At 36.8% G+C, this 25,930-nt stretch overlaps 1 pseudogene; it reads right to left on the bottom strand.

Annotated features, from left to right (window-relative positions):
- LOC113782467 overlaps positions 1-25,680 on the bottom strand; it is a 65,576-nt pseudogene extending 39,896 nt beyond the window's left edge.
- Between the last annotated feature and the right edge of the window lie 250 nt (positions 25,681-25,930).

Raw genomic sequence — 25,930 nt, 5'->3', positions numbered from 1 at the left:
CTCATCAACTTGCCTTGCTATCACATAACCTTTCCAACTCAATTCCAGCTATCAATCTCTATTGTATCTGATCAAGAAAAGGTTGGAAAGTTGGAAAGACAACTCATAAAAGTTTCAAGAGTAAAAAATGACAACTAAAAATAACTCATTTGGCTCTTGAATCTTCTATAAATAGAGGCCTTTGGAAAATATTTTCACAACTTTGGAAGGTCAGAGAAACTCCACCAAAAATGTAGTTTTCATTAAAATTTTCTTAGTTCATTAGTTTAGTTTAGTAGTTTAGTATAAAGTAGCATAGTTTTTATCCATTCTTGTGTGTTGGCTAGATTAGTATGAAGTAGAGATGAAGAAGAAGGGGTTGAAACTCATGTGACAAGGGTTATATCTTCTCTAACTCTTTATCTTTTGTATTGGATTCTTAAATATGGTTAATATGCAAGTTTTGGATTTGTGTTTTAACATATATTTCTAAAGTTTATGCCTAGAGTATGGTTGAACTTTCTATATCTTGTTCGTGATGTTCACTTGATTATTTGATGATATTATTTTGAGCAAGTTATTTATCACTTTTACTTTTTTAATCATGATTAACCGGCCATTAATTGTGATAATCTTAAGGTGTTAAGTTTGTAATGAGAATTGAAATTTAGCACTAATTCAAGGAAGTGATAAACCTAGGGAATACACTCACGAGAGTAGAGGTGCACCTATGTGGTTTAAGTGACTTGTTTCATCTAATTTCATGGAAGAAATGGGGTTGTAGTTAATTTTATAACCACGAGAGCAGGTATGGCTTAGTTATAAGTATAGTTGATTCATTATGAGAATAGGTTTCACATACACAAAAAAATTATACCATAACTAGTCTTGATAATAACATTTGATTGACCGGTAACTTCATTGGCAAGAGTAGTAAGCAATTTCATACCTCTAGGAGCTTTCTAGTGCTAATTTTATTACTTTTACTTCATGCTTATAGTCTAAATAATACAGGAGTTTGAAAATCATCGGTAATTGACAATCTTCTCTGTGGGATCAACCCTTAATACCCTATACTCACTCACGATTCGTATACTTGCGATAAATTGCGTGTGGGGTATTTAGGATTTATAAATTTAAACCTTGATTATGGATGAACTAATTGTATATGTATACCCCGCCCACGTCAAGTTTTTGATGCCATTGACGGGAAAGATTTGTCAATATCGGTGCTAAGAATAACTTTATTAATTTAGATATTTTTACTTTGTTTTTCTTGTGTTTGTTGTGTCTAGTGTCTTAATTTTTATTTTTTGTGTCTTTTGAGTCTTTGTGTATGTTTTTTTATATGTTTAGAGTCACCTATTCTTCTTGACTAAAGATATTTTTGAATTACTTTGAAAGCATGTTTAGGAGTTCAAGGAGAGTAGAAAACATGAGGGGACAATGCTTGAGAAATGGAAGATCGGCAATGGATGGTTACTGCGTGCAAAGCTCCTTGAATAGAGATAACTAAGAAATTACTGAAGGTATGTCGTTTGAAGATGGTTTGAGGTGCTTAAAGGCTAAACTTGATGTTATAACGTTACAAATTCAAATGGACACTTTTATAAATGAAATTGAGCAAAAGAGAAATATTAATGCTTTTATTTCGTATCATATGTTTTGATCAATGCAACCCTAATCGGGGGAATTCTTATACTTATGGTTGGGATACTCAATGTACTTATAGTGATTCTCCATGTTGTTATGATTACCAACCCGAATGTGTCCAATATGAATCAAAACCATCTTGAAAATTAACAATGAAAAGATTAGCTAATGCATCTTTATCTTGGCAATTAGAAAGTGAACCATTAGGTTACGATTCTAAACCATCTTGGGAATTAGCTATAGAAAAGCTGGCAAATGCAACCTCTGACCGTTTTGATAGGATTGAGGAAAGATTAGATGAATTAACTTCTCATTTTGGTAGAATACATGAACAATTACATGTTTTGTGTGAAGTTATTTCCTCTAATGATATGCACTATGACCCTAGCATGAATGGTGAGCAAGTTGCAAGTGAAAATGAATTGTATTTTGATGAAATAATGCATCTAATTTGTATTTTCTTGAACAAGAGTCCATTTCACAAGATAATATCTTTGGAACTAATGATGAGCCTCAAGAGATGAACATTAGTGATTCATATTTAACCCCTCTTAAGGAGTGCTTTGAAGGTGTAGGTTCTCAAGATATTATCATCCAAGAAAGCAATGCGGACGTTCCTTCGGTAAGTTTTGCAGTAATGCATATTCAAGGTAATATTTATGAAACACTTGAGATAGGTTAACTTCTATCTCTCACATCATTAGAACATGTGGCTTTTGCTATAAAGTCACCTTTTAAGGATCTACCTTGACCTATAAAGGTGGATTATTCATTAACAAAGTCTTCTTGAAAAATGAGGTTCAATAGTCGAGCCAACGACTATAAACAAAAATGTTTGTTGGTAGGCAACTCAATGTTTTAGTACTTTATGTTAATTTTGTGTGATTTTATGTTTAAATTATGTGTTTGAATTATTTTATTATTTTTCATTTGTAGGTATTGGAAATAGAAGCAAAAGTGACCAAATGAGGTGAAAACGGCGAAATTTGATCAAGGAACTACAAAGACTTGCAAAATTCTCCATATTTTCTTAAAATTCTCTTTTATTTTGAATAAATTACTTTATAATATTTTTACTACTCATTTACTCCCTCAAGAGTTGTAGTAAATAATAGAATCGAGAGTTTTACTTTTACTTTATAATTAGAGTAAATTAGGGGTTTCGTGCATTCTGATAGTGTGATCACTTGGTGAGGTGTGTATACCAAATTTGGTGGATAAGAATGAGTATTAAATTAGAGGAAGTGTGTGATTAGAAGTGGTAATCGTAAGTTAGTGAATTATAAGTTAAAACAAAAGTACAAAAGAGTTATGGAAAATAGACTTAAACCGATGTGCGCCATTTGTTACCAATTGAGTACACCACTTGACCATTACTTTCTTACCCTGATTTTCTTATTTTTATTTCATTTAATTTCCCCTAAATTAATCCTTAAGTCAGCCATCATTCTTGACCAAGGAAAAGGAAAAAAAGAAAAAAAACAGAGAAAACTTGGTTTTGACAAGTGTCAAAGATCCAAGAGTTGTTGACCAAGACCATTCCTTTCTTCTTATCTTTCTTGTTTGCTCAATTTTCTTCATTTTCTTCTTGAGCTTGGCCAAAACTAGGAGAGGAGAAGAGAGGAGAAAAAAAAACTTCCATTCCTACCTTGAATCTTGCCTTGTTTGAGTTGAAACCACAAAAATAAACCTATTAAATTTGCATCAAGAGTGTTAGGAAGCTTGGTGTGGTAAATTTCTTGGGAAAATTTGCTTGGTTCTTCACTTTTCACGAAGGTTATAGAAGGTATAAGTTCATCCACTTCTTTTCTCTTTCTTAATCTTGCTAAATATGGTGTAGATGGCATGAATATTTGAATATTATAGATAATTTTCTAGTTTTGGTGTTAGTTAGTGAAATTTCAGCTAGTGTTTGCTATTTTAGTCTTTATTTATGTTGTTCAACTATCTTATATTTGTATGGAGCTTGGATATGAAATTTGTGAGGTGATTAGTGGCATGGTTGTGACTTTTTAGTATTAAAAGATGAATTTTGAGCTTTAATGAGAAAATTTCAGCTTTGGTAGTGGTTGATTATTTGCAAGAAATAAGTTATATTTGGATGGTTTTTAGCCTAGATAAAGAGCTATCTTGATATGCTTACTTATGGTGTTTGAATTGAGTTGATTTGAGGAAAAACATGAAGCCTTAAATGGCTGGAAAATTGGACAAATACAAAGGGTATGCTGCCCAAATTTTCATTCGAGGGATAAGTGAGTGAACTTTGAACTTGAGCGGTGATTCGGGGATGAATTGGACTTTAGTTGTCTAGGGTATTCAAGTTTCCTTTAGTAGAGGTATATAAGCTGAATTTTTTTGCCAAAACTCATATATTTTTAAAGGTGAAAGTAGCGACCACTTTAACTACGATTTTCTAGTTTTTTTTAACACCGAGTTGCGAACTTATAAGTGTTAAACGCTTCTGTATCAAAACCAAAAGAGCGAGCATGAATTTTCTAGGGTTTGATAAGTAAAATGAATACTACTTGAACGAGTTTTATTTACTTGATTTTCTTTAAGCGAAACTCCTATATTTTGAACCCTAATTGATTGTAAGCTGTTAAACGGTATTTTATCACAGATTTGGACTCCAGCCAGGGAGTTAAACTTGAGCGTGGTTTTGAAAAGCAATAACTCATTGGTGAATGTTTTCCAATGCATGATTGAACTTTATATTTGAATGAAATGATTTGCTAATGCGATCGAATAATACTTGACTTGTTTGGAAGAGGCGAGGGTGTAATTTATCGCACTCGTCCTCCCCTTCTTGAATGATCTTATACTTGCTTGAGCTTGATTGACCTATATTTGTATTGGTGCTTGTACTTGACTTGTAAGTGCTGAGCAATAGCATGTACCACACTCAATCCGAGTGGGAGATATCTCTCATCCCGTCTCACTACTTTTATCCTCATCCTATTGGTTAGTCAGTCGAATCGAGCCAGTAAGGGCTTGATCGAGGAGACTGGTAAATCATAGGTACTATTTATTATTTATTGTTTATTGTTTATTGTTTATTGTATAATCCTTTGGATATGGTCCACTGGATTCGGTATACTCAAGTATTACCATCACTCTTATTTTGAAATTCGGGCCTGATAGGGGGTTGATTGGTGGATGGAATTTGGTGTAAAGTGGAGATCTATGGTCATGGTTTTGCTTCTTTAAACATTGACGGAGTGTCAACAGGTTCTGTGACGCCCCGAAAAGTATGAGTGTGAGAACCCGAAAATTTTCTAATTTTCTAGGGTTTATTTTATTTAATCGCCCGTCTTTTCTACATTTTCTTTATTAGAAAAATTCCCCAGATAAAGTTTATGAGCAAAGATAGTTTTAAAATGATTTTTCTAGTATCGGTTAGTTTTTGAGAAATTACGAGCGTATTTTGGACGTGGGACCCGCTAGTGCGGTAAATGCATTATATTTTTGACAGCTTGTTGGAATTTTGTATTAAGTGATATTATTTTACAATGTGTTAAGATATTTGTATTGGAGAGACAAAAAGATAAGTTTTAAACCAAAAAGGTGACAAGTGTCACCATAAGATTTAGTCTTGACATTTGACTTACTATTCAATCTTTTACCATTTACCATAATAACTTCAAAAATTGACCAAAATATCTTCATTTCTAAGCTTCATATGGCCGAACCTCTCTTGACAAGAAGAAGAAAAAACACTCTCCAAGTTCTTGATTTCATCTTGCTCCAAATCATCAAAACAACTACTTAATCTTACTTTTGTTCCATAAAACCTCTTCACTTAGTGTTTGTAAGGTGTTTGGTGAAGTTATTTGGAAAGCTAAGGAGACCTATTGTTCTCTCTCTCTTGTTTAAAGGTAAGTCATGAAGTACCACTCTCCTCCCTCTAGTGATGCTTAATTGATGATTAGTGGTGGTATAAGGTGCCACTTTATGGATTATATTGTGATTTTTGGTTGAATTGATGAACTTTTATAATTTTTGGGGATTTTTCTGTTTTAATACAAGCATGATTGTGTGGCTATGTATGATGATGGGAACTGATGTTTAATGACTCTAGGAGGTGGAAAAAGTGGAAGATTGCAATTAATTTCTGTTTTGGAAGAAATCTGGAAAATTAGGGTTCTTGGTTCTTCATTCTGTCCGAAATTTTTGGTCCTAGATAGAGGCCGAATTGGCCTTGGCTTAAAACATGAACGTTGTAGGGAATGACAATTTAGAGGTTCCTACAAAATTTCAGGTCAATCGGAGTAGTGTATCCTGAGAAAAGTCGAAATTACTATTGCTGTTCTGGTTCTACCCGAAATTGGGATTTGCGTCTGTAATGGGTTCTTTTGGTTGAGAATGCTTCTGAATTGGTTGTTGACGCCTTCTGATGAAATTTATCCCTGTTTCTTAGCTTTCAGCTGGTTTTGGAATTTCTGGATTTGGACTTGGATAGCCTGATTTATGATGTTTCCGCTAGAATGCATTCTGTGAATCTGTTTTTGTGATTCTGGTATGGTATCTTGCATTTTTGACCTGGTTACACTCGAAACTGGGTTGAGTGACCTTCTGTAATATTGTAACCCTATCTCTTATCTTCGAAACGGTGGGTCTTTCACCTTCATCCGACAATCGTAACGCCTTTGGCACCATTACCGCAAAATGACGTCAAAACTGTTTTTCTGGTTTTGAGCTTAACTTTCATTTCTGGATTTTTCCCTAGCTTGACTTGTCTTTGTACTACTTGGAGCTTGCTGAATGGCTATTGGATAAACTTGTTGTTGTGTGTGTACCTTTGGGTTGGAATGAGGAAATAATGAAGCCATGATGGCTGGAAAAGTTAGTAAATTCAGGGGAAGTGCTGTCCGAACTTTGAAGGGATTTGTTTGCATTGGGTTTGTGATCTAAGGCTTGGATTTGAGCAAGGCAATGTTATATGATGGATGATTTCTGAGTCATGGAGGTGAGTGACCCTAAACTATTTCTAAAGTACTTGTGAAACGTTTCTTGCATTATTTACTTTTGAACTGTTTCCAAAGTTACTTTTGAACTGTTTTCTTGCATATCATGCGTGCTTATATGAGAGTGTTCCTTATTTGCTATATTTTCTTGACTTCATGACTTGTATTATTGATTGATAACGTGTTAAGTGCTTTGAATGATTTTCAAAACGAGCTTTCTAGGCGAGTGTGTACTTTATCGCACTCGACCTAAATAACTGTGCAATTTTCAAGGACTTAATTATTGACATGTTAGTTGCGCATGATGTAAGCCTTTTGGGCTGAACTGGCCATTGCCCCTTGTTACCGGTCGTCTTGAGCCTGAAATGGACTCGGTCGGGCGATTAGGGACCTGGGTGAACGTTTGGTATAGTCGAGTATTACCTTTGTAGGTTGGTGGAGGTTGGTGGAAAAATGATGCAATTTCAAATTTAAAAAAAAAGGGAAATGTCAGGAGAACGAGCGCGCGCGGGAACATTTGGCTCCTTGTGAGCCCGTATCCTTTTAATGAATGTGTTCTTATTGCTTTCCATGCTAAATGTTTCTTGAAGTATTGATACTCCATATTTAATGTATTGAAAATGTTGTAATTGTTTCTGGAATTACCATTTGATTTATGACATCATTGAAATGAACTATTGTGAAACCGATTTGATTACTGATTTTACCGGTTACTCGCTGAGCTTCTAGCTCACCCCAAAAATATTTTATTCCCCTCCACAGGGCTCGTGGCGAAGGAAGGACTTGTTGTGCTTATTCACGTGGCTGGATGGCTTAGTTGGAATTGTTATATTCTGTACAGTTTGGATTTGGAATCATTTTATGTATAGTTGGGAATTGTTTCCGCTTCGCTTTTGATATGTAATTTTTGGAGAATTTGATGTATATTGGAGATTTATATTGTAATATTTGAGGTTTATTCTTGCAATTTATTTGAGGACTTTAGTGAACGACTGAGCCCCGGCGAGAGCTGGGCAGGCGGCCCGCCGAACCCTCTGGTTCGCCTTAGGGGGAGGTAGGGCTGTCACAGGTTCGGATCAAGTAATACAATGGTAATTTGGCTCTTGAGAGCCATCTATATCCTTATACTTGGAAATGATTGTTACTTGTAGTGTTATTGTTTCTTTTTATGAACTTGTACGCTCGCTCATTTTGATATTTCAAGTTTTACATAATGACCAATTTGTTACTTGGGTCAGCATGAAGTTTTGGAATCTCACTGAGATTTGGCTCACCCTATTAGTTTTATTTTCCTTACAGGGAAATCGAGCACGGGCATGAGACTGGTACAGGCTAGCGTAGTCTAATTTTTGAATTTTGTGTTTGTACTCACGTTAGTGCTTCATTAGGGTTGGAAGTTAGCTAGAACTTGAATCTCTTGTTATGTTCGGATATGTATGAATGGTTGAGATAGAAATGAATGTACCTGTACGTTCCAAACTTGGGAACTATCGTTTCCTTTACTTTCGAAGTTGTAACCTATTTTCTTGAAATTAGCGAGTGAATCCTGGCGAGAGTTGGGCAGGCGATCCGCTAAACCTTGGGATACGCCCTAGGGAGAGGTGGGATCGTCACAGGAACTCAATTGCTCGATTTGAGTAATTGTTGTTTTTGATTTGTTAGAAGGGGTTAATGTGAGAACCCGAAAATTTTCTTATTTTCTAGCCATTATTTTAATTCCATGCATACATTTTATATACTTTCCTTTATTATATTAATTTTCTAGCTATTTTTATAAGGAAATTAAGTTTTCAAGACATTTTTTCGGTATAAGTTAGTTCATGTAACATTAGTAGTATATATTGAACGTGGGACCCGCTAGTGTGTTAAGTGCGATAAGTTTCGACGACTAGGTTAAGTTTTGTATAACGGGATTATTTTACAAGGTGCTAGAAAATAATTAGAAATTGGGTAGATAGATTAACCATTGGGAAACAAAAAAATGGGATTAAACCTTAAAGGCGCCACATGTCGCGGTACCATTCGAAATTGGACTTTGATTAACCTTTCTTACCTTTACTAAACACCAATTTTGACCAAGCTTTCCTCACTTTTCACCCCTTCTTGGCCGAAACTTTGAGAGAAGAAAAGAGAGAAGAATTCATCTTGTATCTTCAATTTCTTGCTTCAATCTTGTGTTTCAACCAACCAAATTGCAATCTACTCCATAAAAGTTGCTCACTAAGGAGATTTTAAGGTGTTGGTGGAATGAGTTTGGAAGGGAAAGCACCAAGCTTCTATCTTTCTTGGAGGAATAGGGTAACCTTGGCTATAATCTTCCCTCTACTTCAATTAATTGTCAATTAGTGGTTTTGAGTTTTGAGTTTTGTAGTTTTATGGGAAAATTTCATGGAGAAAGTGGTGACTTGGGAAATTTCAGATTTTTGGTGAATTTTCTGGTCTTATTTGATGCTTGAGCAATTGCCAAGGAATGATAGCTTTGTTATGTGTAAAATGAAGCTTTTATATGCTAGTTTTGGTTGCCTATGGAAAATTCCAGCTTGTGTGGCTAAATTTCAGTTTTAGTGTTTCAATTTAGGGCTTTATTGTGGTTGGTTTTGGATCTATCAAGTGGCTCAAATTGAAGGGTATTGTGATCTTAGTTAGGTGTGTTTTATAACTTATGTGTTGTGTGTGCAATTGTGTTGATTTGAGTTGAGATTGGTGATGGATTGAAGGGTGGAAAGTAAAGGAATTTAAGGGGAAATGCAGTCCAAATTTTGGGGCAACTTGATTCCTTCAACTTTGGGTTGATTTGGTGATAAACTTTCTTAAGATGCTTGGTATATCTATTAGCTTCACTTAGGTGTTGAATTTTGGTAGATAAATTTATATGTACTCTTGTGTTTATGATGTGTTTTCTTGATTTAGTGTATTTAGTGTGCTATTGGTACAAGATAGGTTGAGGGGGAAACCAGAAAATAAAACAGGGTTTGTCAAACCTGTAACTTTGGATTCGTTTTTCACTTTGATCTGTATCAAATCAGCATTTGATTAAAACACAAAAATTTTAGTTCTATGTTTCAGCTTTCCAACGCATCTGAAAACGCCTCAATCGAACTTTTGTAGTCTAAGTTATTGCCATTTGAATCCAGTGCTGACAACCAGACTAACAATGAAATTCTTGTTCTGTAATCTGCAAATTTGACCTAGATCAACTGAAAATTGGGTTGACTTATTTTCATGAAAGTTGTAACCCTTTATCTTAGTTTTGAAACACTACCTAGTACACCTTCATCCGATAACCACAACTCCAGTTATGGTCGAAATTGTGCAATCTATTTTCGTTCCTTTTTCATTTCTCCGCGCGAGCATGCGTTTATTTGCCGTTTTTGCCATTTTGGACGTTTTAGTCCTTATTTCCAATATGATGGTTGTTTGACTAATAGTTAAGTATAATCTTTTATCACAGGCAGTGACGACCCAGACGGAGTCGGTGGACCCCTATAAATTGCCTTGATTTGCGTGCTAGTTATTTTGGGTGAGCAATTGGGTTTGTTTATGTAATAAATTGTCAAAGTGCTTTGTATATGTTAAGTGGGTACTTAGGTGATGGTGTGCTTTATCTCACTCAACTTAAACCCATTCTCTGTTCTTGATTTAATATGTGAGAATACATGCCTTATGTTGAGTATTACCTTTGTACTGTGTGTTGTTGGGTGATTATATAACTTGAGTATTTTGATGAGTATTTTGTTGAGAGATATCCTTTATTAAGAGATTGGATATCTCAAAATTCGGTTCCAGCCCGATTCCAAGAGTAGACGGACTATTCGAATCGGTCGAGACTTGGTCGAAATCAGTTCTATGCTAACCTTGGGATTTTGTTCTTTGTTAAAATAAAATGATTTTGCTTTTGCTCGAGTTGCTATGTGCTGATGACTAGCCAGCGGGGGTTGATAAGGTGAACGGAGAAAGTAAGTGGAGTCTACGGACTATGGGTATTTTGGTTGATGGAGTGTCAACAGGTGGTCAAGCTCGGGGAATTGAATTGGTTTTGAAGCCACTTGTATCCTACCATTGTGATGTTACATTTCTGTTTATTGATGTGAAATATCTTGATTACATGTTTATTTAGATGTGACTTTACGTTTTTACCCCGATTATTCACTAAGCATATAACTTACCCCATTTCATTTATTTTTTTTAGCAGGGGCCGACACGGGGATCGTCCGGAAAGGTGTATAGACTTTTGATTTATAAAATAGTTAATTTTTGCCCTAGTACTTGTTATAAGTTGACTAGTAAGATGTATCTATTTGTTGTGGCAGTTATAGTTAGTAGCTTATATAGGCTTTACTTTCTAGTACTAGTGGTGTGGATGACTTAATATAGTAGTTTATGCAACTTTTGAAGACGTAACCGTGTAAATGGAACTCTCTTTTGCGTGAAGTCTATTTTCTCGTTTTTAAATATTAAGTCCTGACGCGAGTTAGGCAGACGATCCGCTAAGCCCTTTGGTATGCCTCTGGGTACGGTGGGGTCATCACAGGTGGTATCAGAGCATCTAGGTTAGGGGATTTGAGCAGTTGGAAAATATGTTTTAGGACATATAAGTATTCGATTGCCTTTAAGTTGAATCGTATCTATTAAGATGAAATGCCGAAGGACTGATTAAGTGATGTTTTGTTGTGTAGGTATGGAGGTTGGTGGACCTAGCAATACCGGTGGACCTAACGATACTAGTGGATCTAGCGGTGCCGGAGTAAGATCTAAGAGTGTAGGTGGACCGGTGAACCAAGTGGTGCGCCGACAAGTCCTTAGATATCAGAGGAGGATCGGAGAACCCTATATGTTGTATTCTCCTTTCGGTCAGAAGAATTGACCGTGTGAGTGTCGACATACTTATAGATACCCTGATGAACTTGTTATAGCTATAGATGATGAGCGTCGTCGCCTAGGTAAGGCGGTTGATACTCTGAGGGCACAGTTAGAGGAGGCCAAAGGAGTAGGCCATGGACAGGCCATGTGCCTACGTGACCTTGAGGCGGGGTTACGAGTTGAGGAGGAGCGACCGTATACTTTCGGTCGTCAGTTTGAGTAGGCCCACCGCCACCTCTTCGCTTTGAAGGGGCAGCTGAGAGAGAGAGATCGAGGTATTATACAAGACTGTGAGATTCTCTTGGATGTGGCGGCAGAGGCGTCACCTAGGATTGATGGCGCGGGACCGATGGACGGGATAGACTCTATGGGCTCTATAGGGGATTTCTGCTAGGGCCGTTACTCTGACTTGTTTTGTTGACTCTCTTTGGAGCCGGTGTGCTCATAAACTAATATGTTTAATACTGGTTGGATGTTGGCTGTTATGTGGACTGATATGTATATACTTTTGGTGTGAATTGTATATATCTGTATATAGTTTAGTGTATGATATTTTGATATTTTGGTTATTTCGTGCATTTTATAATTTTCAATACTTTGAACTCGTACCATATTTTGTTTCAATTATAGAAGTTATAAAAATAAAGTCAAATCAAATGGAGACCCGTGGTCGAGGTGGGGGTAGAGGACGAGAACAAGGAACCGAAGGGGTAACAAATAAAAATGCAAATAGACAAGTCGAGACCCAAGTAGCTATAGTCATACAGCGAATGACTGATTTGTTAGAACAAATGGTCAACCAACAGGGTCAAGACTAGGTGCAGCATCCGAAAAATCATGAGGGAGAGGACCGTGCCTTAGAACGGTTCCAGAAGTTTCTACCGCTAAAATTTTTAGGTGGACCTAACCCTGACATAGCGGAGAGTTGGTTGGATCGAATGTTAAATATTTTCACTACATTAGGATATTCGGAGGAACGGCAGATAGTTTTCACCGGTTTCCAGTTTGAGGGGGCGGCTCGAGCCTGGTGGAATATGATTCAAGCCACATGGGATAGAGAGCAGACCCCATGGACATGGATTAATTTCACCCGTGAGTTCAATGAGAAGTACTTACCGCCACTTGCATAAAAAAGGCAGGAGGATGAATTTATACGACTGTGTCAAGGAACTATGAGTGTGGCGGAGTACGAGACGCAGTTTACCAAACTCTCTCGTTTTGCTCCGGATTTAGTACTAACAGACTAAAAGAGAATTCGTCGGTTTGTCTAGAGTTTGAATATAGAGATTCAAGAGGCACTGGCGGCTGCTCAATTGGAGACATAGTCAAGTTATTGAAAAAGCACAAAAAATTGAAAATACTAAGAGTCAAGTAAAGGTTTTTCATGATAGGAAAAGAAGACAACATGACACAAACAGTTATATTGACGGATAGAGCTCGAGGAGCGAGCCACCATCTAAGATGGGCCGAGGAGTAGGTGGTCCACGATCAGCAGTGATCCCGAATCAGGGAAATTTTGAGAAAGGTCAAGCAGGGAGAGAGACCCAGAAAGGTACTTCACGTGGAGGCCCGACACCAGGACCCAAAAGGACATGTGGGTTTTGTGGGGCTGCTAACCACATGGAAGATAATTGTTGGAAGAAAGGGTAAGATCGAAAATGTTACCGATGTGGCAGTGTTGAGCACCTAATTGCAAAGTGCTCTCACCTATCAAAAGTAGAAACTTTTTCAAGGGCAGAAGGGACCATTTCTAAGCCAACCAATGCAGCGGGTAATCGACCGAAAGTGCCGGCAAGGGTCTATGCAATGGGACATCAAGAGGTGACTGACTCATTGGCAGTCATCAAAGGTACACTCCCTATCTCCCATCGTATTGAGATTTCTTTCTAATCGTTTTGAACGATTACTAGCATTAAGGCCGAGTACAACGAAATTATTATGTTGTTAAGATCTTATATAATTCGATCTACGAGACATTTAAAGTTCATTGATAATATGTAAAGACCATTGAGACTTTGAGATAAGAATTACATGGTTGGTTTTTGGATTGGAATACATATAGTGACAAATTTCTTGAGGTGATCTTTACTAGTAATGATGAACTCGTTAATGAGGTATTAGAGTATTCCAACCCTTAGCTCGTGAAAAGATTAAGAATATACGATTTACATGATATCAAGTATGGAATATGTTTTTAATAAGAAAGAGCAGAATACAGAAGAGATATCGGGGATAGTTGAATTAAAGGTCGGAATTTCGATGACGAAATTCTTTTAAGGGGGAGAGAGTGTGAGAACCCAAAAATTTTCTTATTTTCTAGCCATTATTTTAATTCCATGCATACATTTTCTATACTTTCCTTTATTATATTAATTTTTTAGCTATTTTTATAAGGGAACTAAGTTTTCAAGACATTTTTTCGATATAAATTAGTTCATGTGACATTAGTAGTGTATATTGAACGTGGGACCCGCTAGTGTGTTAAGTGCGATAAGTTTCGACGACTAGGTTAAGTTTTGTATAACAGGTTTATTTTACAAGGTGTTAGGAAATAATTAGAGATTAGGTAGATAGATTAACCAACCATTGGGAAACAAGAGGATGGGATTAAACCTTAAAGGCGCCACGTGTCGCGGTACCATTCGAAATTGGATTTTGACTAACCTTTCTTACCTTTACTAAACACCAATTTTGACCAAGCTTTCCTCACTTTTCACCCCTTCTTGGCCGAAACTTTGAGAGAAGAAATGAGAGAAGACTTCATCTTGTATCGTCAAGTTCTTGCTTCAATCTTGTGTTTCAACCAACCAAATTGTAATCTACTCCATAAAAGTTGCTCACTAAGGAGATTCCAAGGTGTTGGTGGAGTGAGTTTGGAAGGGAAAGCACCAAGCTTCTATCTTTCTTGGAGGAATAGGGTAACTTTGGCTATAATCTTCCCTCTACTTCAATTAATTGTCAATTAGTGGTTTAGAGTTTTGAGTTTTGTAGTTTTATGGGAAAATTTCATGGAGAAAGTGGTGACTTGGGAAATTTCAGATTTTTGGTGAATTTTCTGGTCTTATTTGATGCTTGAGCAATTGCCAAGGAATGATAGCTTTGTTATGTGTAAAATGAAGCTTTTATATGCTAGTTTTGGTTGATTACAAAAAATTTCAGCTTGTGTGGCTAAATTTCAGTTTTAGTGTTTCAATTTGAGGCTTTATTGTGGTTGGTTTTGGAGCTATCAAGTGGCTCAAATTGAAGGGTATTATGGCCCTAGTTAAGTGTGTTTTATAACTTATGTGTTGTGTGTGCAATTGTGGTTGATTTGAGTTGAGATTGGTGATGGATTGTAGGGTGGAAAGTAAAGGAATTTAAGGGGAAATGCTGTCCAAATTTTGGGGCAACTTGATTCCTTCAACTTTGGATTGATTTGGTGATAAACTTGCTTAAGATGCTTGGTATATCTATTAGCTTCACTTAGGTGTTGAATTTTGGTTGATAAATTTATATGTACTCTTGTGTTTATGATGTGTTTTCTTGATTTAGTGTATTTAGTGTGCTATTGGTACAAGTTAGGTTGAGAGGGAAACCAGAAAATAAAATAGGGTTTGTCAAACCTGTAACTTTGGCTTCGTTTTTCACTTTGATCCGTATCAAATCAGCTTTGATCAAAACACAAAAATTTTATTTCTACATTTCAGCTTTCCAACGCATCTGAAAACGCCTCAATCAAACTTTTGTAGCCTGAGTTATTGCCATTTGAATCCAGTGCTGACAACCAGACTAACAATGAAATTCTAGTTCTGTAATCTGCAAATTTGACCTGGATCAACTGAAAACTGGGTTGATTTGTCTTCATGAAAATTGTAACCTTTTGTCTTAGCTTCGAAATTCTACCTAGTACACCTTGATCCGATAACCACAGTTCCAGTTATGGTCGAAACCATGCAATTCATTTTCATACCGTTTTCATTTTCGCGTGCGCGCATGCATTTCCTTGCCCTTTTTGTCGTTTTGGCCATTTTAGTCCTTATTTCCAATATGATGGTTGCTTGACTGATAGTTGAGTATAATCTTTTATCATAGGCAGTGACGACTCAGACGGAGTCGATGGACCGGTATAAATTGCCTTGATTTGCTTGCTAGTTATTTTGGGTGAGCAATTGGGTTTGTTTATGTAATAAATTGTCAAAGTGCTTTGTATATGTTAAGTGGGTACTTAGGTGATGGTGTACTTTATCTCACTCAACCTAAGCACATTCTCTGTTCTTGATTTAATATGTGAGAATACATGCCTTGTGTTGAGTATCACCCTTGTGCTGTGTGGTGTTGGGGTGATTACATGACTTGAGTATTTTGATGAGTACTTTGTTGAGAGATATCCTTTGTTGAGAGATTGGATATCTCAGGGTTCGGTTCCAATCCAGTTTCAAGGGTAGACAGACTATTCGAACCGGTCGGGGTTTGTTAAAACAAAGTGATTTTGCTTTTACTTGAGTTGCTGTGTGCTGATGACTGGCCAGTGGGGGTTGATAAGGTAAGCGGCAAAAGTAAGTGGCGTCTACGGACTATGGGTATTTTGGTTGACGGAGTGTCAACAGGTGGTCAAGTTCAGGGAATTGAACTGGCTTTGAAACCAATTGTATCCTACCATTGTGATGTTACATTTTTGTTTATTGATGTAAAATATCTTGATAACATGTTTATTTAGATGTGACTTTACGTTTTTACCCCGATTTTTCACTAAGCATATACCTTACCCCATTTCATTTGTTTTCCTTAGTAGGGGCCGACGCGGGGATCGCTCGGAAAGGTGTATAGACTTTTGGTTTATAAAATAGTTGATTTTTGCCTTAGTACTTATTATAAGTTGACTAGTAAGATGTATCTATTTGTTATGGCAGTTATAATTAGTAGCTTATATAGGGTTTATTTTCTGGTACTAGTGGTGTGGATGACTTAATGTAGTAGTTTATGCAACTTTTGAAGACGTAACCGTGTAAATGGAACTCTCTTTTGCGTGAAATTTATTTTCTCATTTTTAAGTATCGAGTCCTGGCGCGAATTAGGCAAACGATCCGGTAAACCCTTTGGTATGCCTCTGGGTACGGTGGGGTCGTCACAATTAAAATGCATGTTTTGATCATTTTACATATATGTGTATTGATTATTTTAACAAAAGAATGATCTAACATGCATTTTTAGCAAATGGGGTAACATGTGTAATTTTAGAAAGTTAAAATTTCTCCAAAATGTGCAGAAGAAAACGCTAAACCCAGGAAAACGCGACTTTGACTTGCGTATTCCTTGAAATGGCATTTCCATTTCTGCAACATTAAAGCAGAAAACACGACTCCAATATGCGACTCAAAGTCGCGTATTCATTTAAGTTGCATATTGTCTTCTACAAGTTTAAAACGGAAAACGCGGGTAAGCAAAACGAGACTTCAGGTCGCGTTTTATCTGAAGACACGTATTCTAAGGGTTTTGAGAAGAAAACGCAGGTTCATTTCCTTTTTCTTCTTCCTGCTTCACCTCTAGTTTTCTCACCCACACTCACACACACTTTAACAATTTTCTTTTATGCATCATTTCCTTGCATGAAATCATTCAACAAACATCATTTGACCTTCATAGAGCCTTTTAACTGATTGAAATTCGCATAAACCATCTCAAAATGGACGCCTTCCAACTTTTTAGTTCATAAATATTGTGACGCCTCCACTTCTCCCAAGTGGAGTGGAGCCTCCACTTCTCCCAAGGGCGAATCCGAGGGTATCGGCGGGACGCCTGCCTAGCTCGCGCTAGGACTCGATACTCCAAAACTAGAAAATAGAGGTCACGCCAAAAGAAACTTCTATTTAAACAATTACATCTTCAAAAGTTGCATAAACTAATACATCAAGTCATACATACCACGAGTGCCAGAAAGTAAACCCTAGAAAAGCTGATAACTACAACCACCACAACAACTATATACATCTTACTAGTCAACTTATAACAAGTACAACTTCAGCTATTCTATAGCCAAAAGTCTAAAAACCTTTCCGAGCTATCCCCTCGTCGGCCCCCTGCTAAGGAAAATAAATGGAATGGGGTAAGCTATATGCTTAGTGAGTAACCAGGGGTAAAATAAATATAAACTCACATAATTAAACAAGTAAATCAAGATATTTCACATCAATAACAGAAATGTAACATCACAATGGGAGGATACGGGTGGCTCCAAAGCCAGTTCAATTCCCCGAGCTTGAACGCCTGTTGACACTCCGTCAACCAAAGTACTCATAGACCGTAGACTCCACTTAACTTTCCCGGTTCACCTTATCAACCCCCGCTGGCCAGTCAACAGCACACAATAGTTCGAGCGAAACAAAATAACTTAGCTTTCATCAAAGCTTTAACAAAGAACTAAATCTCAAGATTAGCATGGAACTATCTTCGACCAAACCCTGACTGGCTCGAATAGTTCGTCTACCCTTGGAATCGGGTTGGAACCAAGCCCTGAGATATCCAATCTCTCAATAGATGATATCTCTGAATAAAGTACACAACAAAGTACTTACCCCAACAGCACACAGCAAAAAGGGGTTCAACTCAAATCATGTAACCACCCCCATCAGCACACAACAAGAGGGTGATACTCAACATAAGACATGTATTCTCACATATGAAATCAAAACAAAGGATGGCCTTAGGTCGAGTGAGATAAAGTACACCCTCGCCTAATTACCCATTTAACATATACAAAGCACTTTAACAATTTCACATCAATAAACAACTCAATTACTCATTTGATAAAGTTTGGCACGAAAAACGATACAATTCACTGAGCTTGACCGTCACCGTCAAAAGCCTCATAGTCTGTATTGACAGATTATATACACACATAAGTGAAACGACCATACAATAGCAGTTTATAACTTAAACAATCGAAAACGGTCGAAAACGGTCAAAATAATAAAAAACGGTCAAAAACGACGTTAAGGCCAAAAGAATGTCGAAATTGGCCGAAACGGCCGGATGGTAACAAAATAATAAAAGTAGTCCTAAACGGTCCAAAACGGCAAAAACGGTTGAGAAATGCACGTGCGTGTGCGTGAAAATGAAAATGGTACAAAATGGGTTACACGATTTTGCCCATAACTGGAGCTGTGGTTATCGGATCAAAATGTACTAGGTAGTGTCTCGAAGCTTAGGCAACAGGTTACAACTTCCATGAAGACACCTTAACCCAGTTTTCAATGTATCCAAGTCAAATGTGCAAAATATAGAACTAGAACTCCAAAGGCTAGGTTAGTCCTCTAGTGAAAATTTGGCGGAATGCCCCTTGTGTTTACCTATTTTCCAGCCATTTATGGCTTCAATATTTTCCTCAAATAGTCCCAAAGTCACGCACAAAATAATCTCATTTCAATAGCTGTTCAATAGGCTCAAAGTCATACAAGTACAAAATCAAGCTAGGAACATATGCGGAAATGAAGTTTGAGTCAAGAAACAAAAGACAGGTTTGACGTTGTTTTGCGTAACGCACAACCAAAGCTACGCTTATTGGATTGGGATGAAATTTATACCGTTTTGAAGCTAAGATAAAGGGCTACAACTTTGATGAAGACCACTCAGTCCAATTCATAGTGTAGCTAGGTCAAAATTCCATTGTACAAAACCAGAATCCCACAAACGGGTTAGCTAACTGCACTATGGTTAAACAACAATAACTCAGGATACCGAAGTCCAATCGAGCCGATTCTAGGGGCGTTGGAAAGCTAAGACATAGCACTACAACTTTTGTGTTTTGGTCAAATGCTAAATCAGTAGGAATCAGGGTGAACAGATGCGGTCAGATTGGTGAAATGTCAAAACTATCCCTAACGTTCTACCTATGGCAGTCAAGGGTATTTCCATCTTTTCACAGGTTAAGTTGCTCTAATTTGGCTGAAAATTTTCAAGAACCTATAAAACATCATTCTGTACAACTTTCATATTTTATGCTAAGCCTAATTCGACCTCTAACATGGTGAACTAGAACCGGGCAGAACAGGGTGCATACTAACTTCAATTCTGGAAATTTGCTACAATCAAGATATAATTCCCATTTTTAGTTTGAAACCATCACTACCACCTCATATACAAGCTTGTAGACATCATATACCATCCATACAACAAGTATGAGAAGGAAATCAATCCAACCCTAACTCAAAAGCATCACTCCAATCATCCAAAATCTCTTGATTTAAGCATCACAATCACAAATACAAGTTACTAAACAACTCCAACATGATTAAGGGAAAAAAAGAAAAGAGTGGTCAGCCATATTACCTCAAAAACAAAGCTTGCTAGAGTTATCCTCCACTTTCCCTTGAAATTTTTTGTTCCTTAAACTTCACAAGCTCCCAAACTAGTGATTAATCGGTTTAGTTTTTCTTGTTTTCACTCAAATGGTTCAAACTCAAGATGGATTGAAGTTGTTTCTCTTGCTCTCTCTCTCTCTCTCTCTTGCTCACGGCTGGTAGGAAGAAATGGTGAGGAATTGTGTGTTTTGTGATGATAAATATGGAGGAAAATGAGTTAGGCAAGAAGCCATAGATGGCCGCCACTTGTCACAACCAATTTGCATCTCAATTTTTTTCTTTTCCTTGTAATTTTGGGTCAACATTTTCGGCCACTCCATGCTGAGATTGAGGGAGATATTTTGCAATAATATCAAGGATATTTAATGGTAGGAAAGTGTTGGTCAAGTGATGTGTCCAATCGGTAGTGAATGATACCTGTCGGTTCGAGCCGATTTTTCTTAAATCGCGTAAACTAGGGTTTTAATTTCTAATTCACTAACTTATTATTATCACTTCTAATCACACACTTAATATCATCTAAAACTCACTCTTAATCTCCAAATTTGATTCACTCTCGGTACCGGATAGTCGCACTACGGATAAGCGTAAAACCCTAATTCGCGCTAACTTGAAAACGAAAAGGGTGAACCCTTAATTCTATATTCATTTGCACTTATTGTGGGGTGATTGGGTAGTAGGGCCATTATAAAGTAATAATTTTCAAGTAAAAGGACTTTTAAGAAAATGTGCGGGATTTTACAATTTGATAAAAAGTAGGGTTTCGATTAAAACACAAAAGATTTAAGAAAATCGATTAGTCACAAGTAACTAGGGTTTTTTTTTTGTTTTGGCATTTAGGGTTTCTAGTTTTTAAACAAAACAAATTTAAGGGTTTAAATCAAAACCAAAACGAAACAATTTCCTAACATTCGGGGTATCACAAATATCTCCTCCAAACAACCAAAATTATTGACTAAATAAAAGAGAGAAAAAGAAAAAAATTGAGAATTAACCATGCGGCGACACTTGGCGAAAATCTACCCAACTTTGACTAAACCAATTTTCTTTCTTCTTACCTTTCTCTTGGCTTCCATTCTGCTCCATTTCCTTCTTGTTGGCTGAGCTTCAAGAGAGAAACTAGCAACTTCCACCTTGAATCAAGCTTGTTTGAGCGGAATCGACGAAACTAAACCGATTAACCTTTCCTTTTGGTGCTTGGAAGACTTGGGGTGCTGAAAATTTGGGGAGAAAGTGGTTTGTTTCTCCTTACAAGGGGCTTTGGGAAGGTATCATGCTTGAACTTGCTTTACTTTTGTTAATTTTGCTAAAGTTGGGGATAGAAGTTCTTAATATTGGATTTTGATGGTTGATTTCCTAGTTGTGATGATATAGTGGAATGTTTAGCTAGCGTTTGCAATTTTCAGCCTTGATTATCGTTGTTTACCTAATAATTTATGGTATTGAGCTAGGAAATGAATGTGGTGAAGTGTTTGGATATGAATTTCTAGAGTAAAAGTTCAATTTCAGCAATTATAGTGATTCTGCCTTGTTTTTGAAACCGAACTGAACTGCATATTCGCCCATGATAAAGGCCGAATCAGGTCTTGCTCAAAACATGAAAGTTGTACGGATTTCAGTTAGCTTTCTGTCCAGAAAATTTCAGCTCAAACTGAGTACTTAGCTTGTGAAATGACTAAAATACCCCTGACTGCCAAAAGCCTATTTTGCGGGCAGCTTTCTGTTTTCTCTGAAATTTCACATTTTGACCTTGAAAATGCAAGAACTGGGCGTTGATGTCTTCATAAGAAATGTAGCTCTCTGTCTGAGCTTCAAAATGCCATAAAATGTAACCCAATCTGATAAGCGTAGCTTCAGTTGTGACCAAAACGCCGGAATATGTCAAACCTGTTACTTAGTTATTCTTCTTTAATACTAGTTCCAGCTTTGATTTTGATAGTTGCATTGCTAGAATTGCCTTGTATTGCGATGACATTGAGCCTATTTAAGGGCTATTGTGTTAAGATTGTTTATGTGTGAATTTGGGCTGAGTTGAGGAAAATAATGAATCCATAAATGGCTGGAAAATAGCTAAATACAAAGGGCATACCTACCCAAATTTTCACTCGAGGGTTAAGCGTGTGTACTCCCGACTTGAGCGAAGATTTGAGGTCGAATTGAACTTGGATTGTCTATAGCATTCGAGTCTTCTTTCGTAAAGGTATATAAGCTGAAATTTGGCCGAACTCATACCCTTGGAAAAATGAAAGTAGTGACCATTCGGAATATGTTTTCCTCATCTTTTGGACTCAAATGCAAATTTCAAAGTTTTAGTTGCTTCTTTAGCAACACCAAAAGAGCGAGTATGAATTTTCTAGAGTTGATATGTAACATGAGTCCTATCTAAACGAGTTTCATTTATTTGATCTGTTTAAAGCGAAACTCTTAAGTTTCGAACCCTAGTTGATTTTAAGCTCGTAAATAATATTTTATTGCAGATTTGGACTCCAACCAAGGAGTTACACCTGAACGTGATTTTGACAAGCACTAAATCTTTAGTGAGTGCTTCCAAATATATGATTGAACTTGATACTTGATTAAATTCTTTACCAACGTGATCGGATAAGATTTGCTTGGTTTGGTCGGGGCAAGTGTGTACTTTATCGCACTTGGCCTAACTCAACTAATCATTTGATATCTCATTCATGCTTGTACAAGTGACTTGATTTGCATTGACCTGTACTTGTATTTGTACTTGTGCTAGATTTGTAAGTACTGGACGGCAGTATGTACCACACTCGATACGAGTGGGAGGTGCATCTCATTCCTGTCTCCGTACTTTTATCTTGATTCAGTCGATTGGAGATGTTATCTCATCGACTTCTTGGGGACCCAAACCCCACTGACTAGTTAATCGAGTCGAGTCAGCAAGGGCTTGGTCGATTAGAAAATGAACCATGGGTAACTAGTGTTGTCGAGTGGAGTGTTATCTCCTCGACTAATCGGTATGCTTGAGTATTATCACCAGTGTTTATTGAGGATTTTGAACCCAATTGGGGGTTTGGATAGTGGACGGAGATTGTAGCTAAGTGATGCTCTACTGGACTGGTTACTTTACTTGAAAGTTGACTGAGTGTCAACTACTACTTGATCAAGCTCTGGTGAAGCAATAGGAACTTGGCTCTTGAGAGCCATCTGTATCCTTATACTCTGACATGATTATTACTTATCAGATTATTGTTTCTATTGAAAAACTTTACACTCGCTCATTTTGAGATTTGCTACTTGAAGTGTTATTGCTCACTTTTATGAACTTGTGATACTCGCTATTTTGCTACATTGATACTTGTACTTTTAAATAATGGTCCACTTACTATTTGGAACCTCACTGGGCTTTTAGCTCATTCCACACCATTTGTTTTCCTTACAGGAGGTACGAGCGAGGGCGTGAGACTGGTACAGGTTAGTGTAGTTTAGTTTTTGAAAATTTTGCAATTGTACTCGCGCTAGTACTCGATTAGGGATGAATATATCTGGAACTCATATCTTTTGATATATTTGGGATTGTATGGATGATTACAATAGAAATGAATGTATTTGTACGTTCCAAGTTTGGGAACTATTGTTTCTTTTACTCTTGAGATTGTAAACTATTTTATTCGAAATGAGTGAGTGAATCTTGGCGAGAGTTGGGCATGTGGTCCGCTAAACCCTGGGGTAAGCCCTAGGGGGAGGTGGGGTCATCACATCTAGTTGAGGATTTATGTCCTACATTTGTTATTCTAGGCATTTTGGGCAAAAAGGTTTAAATGCTTAAGAAGTTTAGGAAGTGTTGCATGATTTGTACCTTAAATAATTTCATGTCTATTTTATTAGGTAAAATAACAAGTCAAAAGCAAGAAGTTATTTGCAAGGACTCTTGATACAATTGTGACTTTTACATTATTTGAACCTTAAGTCGCATGTTTGCTGCTTTTATTTTTTAGATTTCTATTACTAATGGTTATCAAGTGGAACTTCTGAAGATTTGTAGATAAATGGATAATGGATTTTGGATTTGTTGATTGTTCGTGACACTTCAATCACTAAAATAAGGGAGTATTGCTTTCTTCATCTTGATTTTCCTTTTATGCACATTAAGGACAATGTACATTTTAAGTGTGTGGGGGAGAAAATTTTGAGATTATATAAGTTATATGTGACTGATTGTTGATTATAAATGTTAGATTTGATGATGGAAATATATCTTGTGCTTTAATTTGTTGAAAATTGGGTTTATTAGTAGGGAGTTTCATCCAATTACAAGGGAAGACTCTGTTGAAATTTTCCAAAATCATGTCCAAAATTTTAGATTTGCACCAAATTTTTTGAAAAATTTTCATTTAAATACAAAAGGGCAACATGTTCCACACAATTAGTAGCTCAAATTCCTTTTATTTTTGAGATAAGTATATGTATCTTGAGAGATTCTTTTCTCATTTAATGTGAAAATTTCTATTACGTTATTAGGAATTTTACATTTTAGGAAAATATATCTTATAAAATGGATAAAAATTATACCTAAATTTTGCATATTTGATGAAATTTTTTCTCTTTACTTGATTTTACATAGTTGAGTGATAAATATAGTCAATAAATGCAATACCCTTCCTATGATTATTCTTTTGAGAGAATGTTTATTATCTTTACTTTTGAAAAAAAAAGAAGGAAAAAATAAAAGAAAAAAGAAGAATAAGGGATGATACTACTCCTATGATTCTTGTACTTAGTAATTGAGAGTTTCCATCTAAAAATATTGACTTTAATGGAAAATGGTACTTGAATTAAAAGTATGAAAAACAATAGAGTATGTGAAGTATTGAGTAATCAGAGATTTTCATCTAAAAATATTATTTTTACGTCAAAGGCAATTTCACTAGAGTAAGTATTTGAGATGTTTTTATGAATAAATTCTTCTTTTGAGTTTTAAAAGAAGATGATTACAGGATTAGGAAGCTACTTATTGACTATATGACTTGCTTGTCAAATTAAGTGAGGATGAGAAATTGAATTAAACTAGTTGAAATTATAGTATAATTAATCTCTTCTTTACTTGATGTTATGAGTATTTGAGACTAAATAAATAATTGCATAATGGTTGTTTACTCGGTTTTTGAGAAATTGAATTACAAGGGTATACATATATTTTATTTCATACTTCTGAATCATTATTGGTTTGTATTTCTTATTGTTTGAGGACAACCAATGGTTCAAGTATGGGAGAATTTGATTAGCATATATTTTACATATTTTTAGTGAAGTTTTAGTTTTTGTTTTTGGTGAAATCTTAACTTAAAATGGAAGAATTGAACTCCCTTATGAATTCTTTTAATTCAAGTAGGGTTCTATACACTGTGGGCTAGCGACGGCTTCTAGGGTTAGCGACAGCTACTAGTTGCGGCGGCAGCTAGGGGCTTGTGGCCATGGCAGCCCTCCAGCCTCCTGCTGGAGGGCCTTCCTCTTTATCACCATCTTCTCCAACATTTCTCAAAAAATCCTTTGCTGCATTGTTTCCAACCAATCTTCCGTTCCTTCACTTTCTATCCAGGCAACGTCTTCTACTCACAAGACAGAACCCGCTATCATCTTCTCGCAAGAGGTTCCGGACAAACTCGCTGTACCTTATTGCTTGGCGCTAGTGGGCAAGTTCTCCAGAGGTCGCCCTAAGCTAGAGGACATAGCTAGAGGACATACGCAAATTTCTTCTCAAGCTCGACTTGCGCGAGGCTGCTACGGTCGGACTCCTTGACTCCAGGCATATTCTGCTGCAATTCCACAACGAAGCTGACTTCTACAGGGTCTGGACCAGAGGGATCTGGTATGTCCTGGGATACCCTATGAGGGTCTTTAAATGGTCGCTGGCATTCCATGTTGATCGAGAGCCTTCAATGGTGCTGGTGTGGTTCCAACTGTCCAAGCTCCCGCTGCATTTGTTCCACAAAGAAGCTCTGTTTTAGGTAGCGGAGGTGGTGGGCGTTCCTTTGCTGGTGGATGCGGCGATGATGGCAGTGTCTAGACCGAGTGTTGCAAGGGTATGTGTTGAGGTGGATTTGTTGAAGCTGAGACCTTCGAGAGTTTGGATAGGCAATGGCGGGCACGAAGGTTTTTGGCAAGAGATTG

The sequence above is a fragment of the Coffea eugenioides genome, chromosome 9, assembly GCF_003713205.1.
Source record: "Coffea eugenioides isolate CCC68of chromosome 9, Ceug_1.0, whole genome shotgun sequence".
Taxonomy (NCBI): Eukaryota; Viridiplantae; Streptophyta; class Magnoliopsida; order Gentianales; family Rubiaceae; genus Coffea; species Coffea eugenioides.
The sequence above is the reverse complement of the archived record's forward strand: the minus strand, read 5'-3'. Positions and strand labels throughout refer to the sequence as shown.